The following is a 7325-nucleotide window of genomic DNA, read 5'->3' on the forward strand; positions in this document are numbered from 1 at the left end:
CAGGTAAATCCAGATTCCACCATGACTTGGAGATCCTCTCCAAGCAGAACCCCAACACAAATGGAAGAGAGCCAAAGGTTTTGGAAATCCCCATGGTTGTGCTAAAACTTGCTCTGCTTCTGCCGGGTCCCCAAGAGCACCAGAAAGGTTGGTGATGATGATCTCCACATGCTGCAGCATCCATTCCCATGGTGACACGTTTCAGAACCTTCTACCGTACGTAAGGTCAGTTTCATCAACATGCATTGTCACATAAAGTGACAGAAGTCTCTGCAGAAGACCTAGGCTTGGATGCAGCAGCAGCAGCAGCTCCTGGGACGGAATAGCTTTTGTCTGTATGGAAGAGGGGAGGGAGATTTTTTGCTGCAGACTCCCAGTTGCTCCCTCCTCTTCCTTCAGATCCACTAGTCCAAAGCACAGTTTCAGTGGGCACAGAAGACTGCAGTGCGTGGGGCGGGGGGTGCATCTAGTTCAGTTATGCTGTTCCTCAGGGCTTTTTTGGTAGAAAAAGGCCAGCAGGAACTCATTGGCATAATAGGCCACACCCAATACCAGGAACTTATTAGCATATTAGGTCACACCCCTGACAGTGCGGCTCATTAGCATATTAGGCCACACTCCGTACCTTCCCTTGGCTTGCCGGGTACCCCACGGCTGCAGGGAGCCCAGGCAAGCCAGCCCTTGGAGGGGAGGGAAGGTACATGGTGGCATTTAAATGCTTCCCTGATCCTTCCAGGGGTCCCCCTGGCCTGCCCACCTCGGAGTTGCTGGGGGGTCACTCTCCAGGCCTTCCCTCTGTAGCCACGCATGCACAGAGGTTTTGGCTGTAGGCGTGGGCGTGGCCAGCTCGAAAGTCAGCCGGAACTCCGTTCCTGTGCGTTCCTACCCAAAAATAGCCCTGTGTGTTCCTGTTCAGGATTCAAATACACACTAGTGGCCATTCCAGGCTACATGAAGGTGATTTAGGAGCATGTGCTTCCCCAAGAAGCATGCAACGGAAGCCAGGCTGAAAGGGATGCAGAAAAATCACAACAGTTGTTTCCAGCCAAGCATCAAATAGATATCACTCACTAGGGTGGCCAGCTTTGGGCTGGAAGGTACCTGGAGAATTTGGGGGGCGGAGCCTGGGGAGGGCGGGGTTTGGGGGGAGGGACCTCAGCGGGGTGTAATGCCATAGAGTCCACTCCCCAAAGCAGCCATTTTTTTTTGGGGAACTGGTCTCTGTAGCCTGGAGATTAGTTGTAGTTCTGGGAGATCTCCTGCCCTACCTTGAGGTTGGCAACCGTATTGATTACTGATGATACTAGCTTAGAACTGCTTTGTAGGGTTGCCCAAAGTTCAGTTGGACTGCTGACACATTTTAAAGTCTTCATGAAGCCACTGGGAAAGATCATCTAGAGCAGTCACACTCAACTCAACAAATTGTTACACTATCTTGAAATAGGTATAAAAATACAATTTTTTAATTAAAAAAAACCCCACAACCCTTGCAGCAAAGGGCAAAAAAATTAAAGAGTATTTTTTTAAAAAAATTACTTTTAAATGAAAAACAATAAACATATTTAAAAAGTTTATTTCCATTACATTTGTGAGAAAAACAAAAATCATTTCAAAGTTCCAGTCTTATTTGGGAGCTGTGCTCTACTGAAATCCATAGATTTAGTTCTGAATTTTATGGAGTAATGGGGGGATTTCTAAAGTTAACAGTAAGGTGAAGTGATCGCTTTCAACCCGATCAAGTATTGAGAACGCTCTAACATCATCTCTCAATGTAACCAGCATATAGTCTACTACACTACTACATCATGGCTCAACTAATGGCTAATATATTTCTCAGAGAACATCCAACTTCTTCCTCTGACTGTGCAAGTGTCTGGTTCCCTATTCTGGAGTATCTGGTACTGCAGAAGGAAATCCCCAAGCAGATCAATGATGTGTGTCGTCTATGGTAACCTTTACCTCTATCACTCTGGTGCCAGGCCACACTTGTGTCATCCTGTGCCTGTAGCGAAATTCTTTTATGAGGTATCTAGGAGGAGAGGCTCACATGAAGGCAATTCGGAATGTGATCCCCCCCCCCCCGGCCTATCTTGAGGCTCTATGCTGCACGTTGTATTTGATATTTTATGCCAATAAAGGTATTGTATTTGTATTTGTAGTTCTGAATTTAGGATTATTGTGGGGTTTTTTTAGTGATATGTGTGAAAACACCCAGAGGGTTGGATTCCACCACTTCTACTAAGACAAGGAACATTCTTTATTGGAACAGAACCTTCCAGGTTTCCCATTGCTACAACCAGGGGTCATTTCCTGCAGGAGTGCACAGGAGCGGAGCTCCGGCAGTAAAGAGCCCAGGGGGCGGGCACATGCAACAAGCCCCACCCCCTGCTCCCAGCAGTCCTCAGTCAGAGCAAGAAGCAGCCAGGTAAGTTGCAGAGCCTCCCCCTGGCCGCCCGGTTCAAGACAGTCCAGTGGCACCTTTAAGACCAAGTTTTATTCAGGCACAAGCTCTCCCTCCTCCACGAGGACAGATCTGCACATTTCCCCCTCCCAATAGCTAGCAATCCAAAACAGTGCAGTGGAGCCTGAGCGGTGGGTGTTGCCTTCTGACACACTTCCAGTGATGTCAAGGGGTGTGGTATATACAAATAAGTTATGCTAATGAGTTATGCTAATGAGCTCCTGCACCTCTTTTTCTACGAAATGACCACTGGCTACAACCTACTGAATGGCTCCTCCTGGGAAACAGTGGATCTCATCTGCACCCCGGAACAGCATAGGGGGCAAATCAGAGGTCTACAACAAGAGGGGGAATCAGCAAATTGCCTTCCCTTCCTTTAGCATAAATTACTGGCGAGATCCAACCTAATGCCTATGTTTATTATAGTGTCAGAGCTTGGATACAAAGCAATGGCTGTTAACACCAACTGGGGTAATAATGGTTTGCAGTGACAGAGGTCTCCTTGATTCACAGGTGGCCTATTTCCTAAATGGATATGTCTCTGGATGTTCTCATGGAGGAAACGTATGTACTTTCCAACACAGGAGAGGGTGAATGCACAGAGTGTGGTGGGGAAAAGGGCATTTTGTTTTATGAAAAATAATAAAGAAGGTTGTTCAGAATCATGGGAAATTCATAATGGCATGAGTAAGTGGTAGGAAGAATACATATATTCGGAACACATTGACGACATTGGCAGTATTGACAAGATCAGTATTTTCCGCTCAGATTCGCAGCAGCTCTCCAGCAGAGGTCTTCTCCATCTCCTACCGCCTGGTCCTTTTTAAATGTAGATGCCAAGGATTGAAACTTGGACCTTCTGCGCATCAAGCAGATGCTCAGCCACTGGGCCATGGCCCTCTTAAAAAGAAATGATGCGTGGACATTTATATTTGCTGCGACGAGAAGAAAGAACCGCTGCTTCACAGCAATGGCAGCTAGCTGTCTGCAGGGGAGGAAGGGTCTTGTTCACAACTGACTGTGACACCATGCAACAACTTGCCATCACAGATCAATCACTATCAAGGGAACTTTCATATCACTCAATATCAACTCAAACATACCTTTCTCTAGAGATTCCTCACACATTCAGCTTAGCAGCGTCAAAGAACTTGGCAGGTATAAACAGTATGTAATCAGATACTTCTAACCAGACAACTCCCTGACCTTTCTGTTTCCAAGACTGAATTGGCAACATCCACTATTAGAAAAAGGAGCTGCGGTGGCTCAAGTGGTTAAGATGCTGAACTGCAGGCTGTGGAAGGTCAGTAGTTCAGCAGTTCGAGACCCGGGTGCCGCAAGACGGAGTGAGCTCCCGTCTCTCGTTCCAGCTCCTGCCAACCTAGCAGTTCGAAAGCAAGAAATTGCAAGTAGATAAATAGGTACCGCTTCAGTGGGAAGGTAACAGCGTTCCGTGTGCCTTGGCGTTTAGTCATGCCGGCCACATGACCACGGAAACGTCTTTGGACAGCGCTGGCTCTTCGGCTTTGAAACGGAGATGAGCACCGCAACCCTAGAGTCGGATTCGACTGGCTTTCGAGCAAAGGAACCTTTACCTTTACCTTTTTACTATTAGAAAGCCCCCCCAGCCTGTTCCTAGTTCTGATATTCTCACTCCTGATATTATTGGAACTGGGAATAGCCAAGAAGGCAGCAGGAGCAGCTCTGGAGGTGGGAGCAGTCCAGCTGATCTGGGGAAAAGAAAATAACGACCCTTTAAAATTTAAGCAGCAGAAGCATAGTGAGCCAGCCAGGAGGGGAGCTAAAAATAATGGGTGGTAGACCTGGCCTTTGATCTCCAAATCTCAAGTCTACCGCCCATAGAAAGGACCATAAAATAAAGATAAATAAAACAAACCATAAAGTAATATAAAATATAATATCCATAAAAATAAATCACCGTATAAAATAATGCCATAAAAATAATTGTTTTTCAGCGCCCTAAATGGAATCCAGAGGCCAGGTCTACCGCCCATAGAAACAATGTCATTTTAACGGTTTAAGGGCAGGACTGCTACAGACCACCTGAGGGCTGGGGCATACTTCTTTTCCCTCCCTCCCTCCCTGCTCCGGTGGCCCGGGACAGGAGGCTTCAAAGATGATTGCCTTAAAAGGGCGTGATTATTGTTTTCACTTGGAAGCATTTTTCTAATAGGTATTAAAACACCTTCCAGTATGATAACAAAACTCCTGATATTTTAGGGAAGTGATAATCACGTCCTTTCCAACTTTCCAATCTGGAATGACACCAAAAAAAGTTGAAGCGCATAGCTTGTAAACAGACGCACTGATTACATTGCTGTTCTAAACCATGTTATCCTTCGTTGGGCCGGTTCCAAGCAGAGTGATACAAGGGTGGAGGTTTTATACAGTGAATTTCATTCTGTTAATGAGCCGTCTCTGAAGCGATCTGGCCATTTCAAACAGCACCATGCTTCCCCCCCCCGCTCTTTTTCACTGTGCAATCGTACTTGAATTGTTTTTTTTGAGAACATTCTAAGTCGAGTACTATATATTGAGAGTGGAGGGGGAGAGGGAACTTCTGAATGTATCACAGTGGTGCCAAGGCATCTCAATGGTGCCGCTGTAGCACTAAAGTGCTATATTGGTCTGGTGCTGAGGTGCAACAATGGTCCCGGTCACACGGGCAGGATATCGCGGGGGGGAGGCGTGGCTGTTTGCCCCGGAGCGAACTACCGCGCGGCCGCCGGATCAAACGTCCCCCCGACATCCCATAGTTCCGGGGGGAGGTGCCGATCATACGTAAATCCTGCGGCACGGCAAAGAAGCGGCACGACGGGGGTTGTGTGTTTTTTAACCGAAGTGTGCGCATGCGCCGTTGGGTGCTTGTGCACATTCCATGGAGACTTGAAAAAAATAACCTTTTCGCGATGGGACATGGGCGGGCGCCGGATGTCACGAGCTACCACCGGAAACATGATCAAATGCCTGCCCTTGCTCCGCGGTTTCCGGAAACTAGTACCTCGGAGGTACTAGTTTTTTACTGCGCATCTTCGTCAGGAAGCCTCGGGTTTGCCATGGGAGCTCTACTCTTCCCAGATGTTGCGGTTTGATCGCGCCCGGAAAATCCGCCTATCTTCCGTCTCTGTAGCGTGGCTAATGCTCCGTGTGACCGCAGCCTTAGAATGTTCAACTTAGTCTGGTGCAACTTAGAATGTTAAAAAAAAGTTGGAAGATCGTGTGTCGAAAAAGGCCGGGGGGGGGAGTGGCTCTATTGGAAGGATGGCAGACGTTTTAAACAGCACACGGCAGTGATTCAGAAATGCAAAGAAGAGGTGAAAATGGAAGAAAGCCGTTTACTTCAATAATGGCTCAGTCATGCTTTGCTAACCAGACACAAGTGGCTTTGTATGAAAAAGGTAAATAAAATCTGTTAGCGGCCGGTTGCTAAAGCAGTTGTGTCTGAAATAACACAAAAAAATCTGTTAGCAATCAGCTACCAAAATGGATTACAAAGGCTGTCTGAAAGGGCAGAGAGAGAGAAAGAGAAAGCGAGAGAGAGAGAGAGAGAAAGAACAGGAATGCTTAGCATGGCAGTGCCACCTGGGCAGATTCATATTTGTCCAGTTTGCCTGGGGAAATGCAAGGGTCTGAAAAGGCCATTCATTTAGCCAGAGAAGACCATCACAGGTGGAGTCTTATGGCTACTTGAAAGGACTAGACCGTGATGACCTGGGCCCCTGTTGTCTTTCCTTCCCTGTACTCAGTTCCTTGGCTGTGATGCTGTGTTTAGGGCCTCCAGGTGCTGCTCTGCCCGCTTTTGTTGGCAGTCAATATTCATGTGCTTCTGTCATCAGGGTAGCTCTTTTCACAGTGATCAGCCAGGCAGAAGGCTAACTGACAGGAGGCTCGTGGCTGCACTACTTTGGCTGGGGGACGCCGACTCTGTGCTGGGGAAACTCTACACTGCTGTGCTGAGGTAGGATAGCTCAGGATTTGCGCTGGCTTTCAGAGAAAGGGAGCAGGCGGAATATATCTGCATAGCTGCAGCCTTAACAATGCTCAGGATGGAATGATTGCAAACCGAACAAGTGACAGACTAGCAAGTCAAGGTAATGTGACAGCCGCTAGTCCTGCTGTTTCCCAGTCCACAAAATTGGCCTTTGTTGATTTTTTCACACTCAGTGCTATATCTGCATGTTTCAGTTTGCCAAAGACCACAGAGTAAGTTGGGACGAAGAAAGGGTCGCTGTATTATCTGTAGTAACAAGATGGCAAAAGGAAATTAGATCACAGGGTCGGGCAGTCCAAATCTAGGCATGTTTATGCAGAAGTAAATCCCAATGCATTTTACACCAAGATAAGTATGCATAGAATGGAAACCTGAGGTTGAAACCTTTGCATAGTGCCCCATTGAACTCAGTGGGTCTTATTTCCAAGGAATTGTATGTGGGATTAGACTGCATTTGAAACTATGGGTTGGGCTGCATTCTTATGCACACTTACTTGGACCATTGCCCCATTCAGTTCAGTGGAACTTTATTCTGAATAAACGTGCATAGGTTCGGAATGTACATTGACTTATTGTCAAATGCAAGAACAGCATCAGTTCCTCATGTAAGTGGAGTGCTTCCTGCAATGGCTAGAGCTGGTTACTATTGCCTCTGCTTTGGTGATCCTGCATTATGGTCAGCTGGTTCAACACTCCTGTAGTGTAAAGAAGAAGAAAAAGAGGAGATTGGTATATCCCACCCTTCTCTCAGAGTCTCAGAGCGGCTTACAAACTCCTTTCCCTTCCCCTCCCCACAACAGACACCCTGTGAGGTAGGCGGGGCTGAGAGAGCTCTGAGACACTGCTCTTTTT

This window comes from Gekko japonicus, unplaced genomic scaffold, assembly GCF_001447785.1.
Source record: "Gekko japonicus isolate JY-2015 unplaced genomic scaffold, Gekko_japonicus_V1.1 scaffold2290, whole genome shotgun sequence".
In the NCBI taxonomy this organism is placed as follows: Eukaryota; Metazoa; Chordata; class Lepidosauria; order Squamata; family Gekkonidae; genus Gekko; species Gekko japonicus.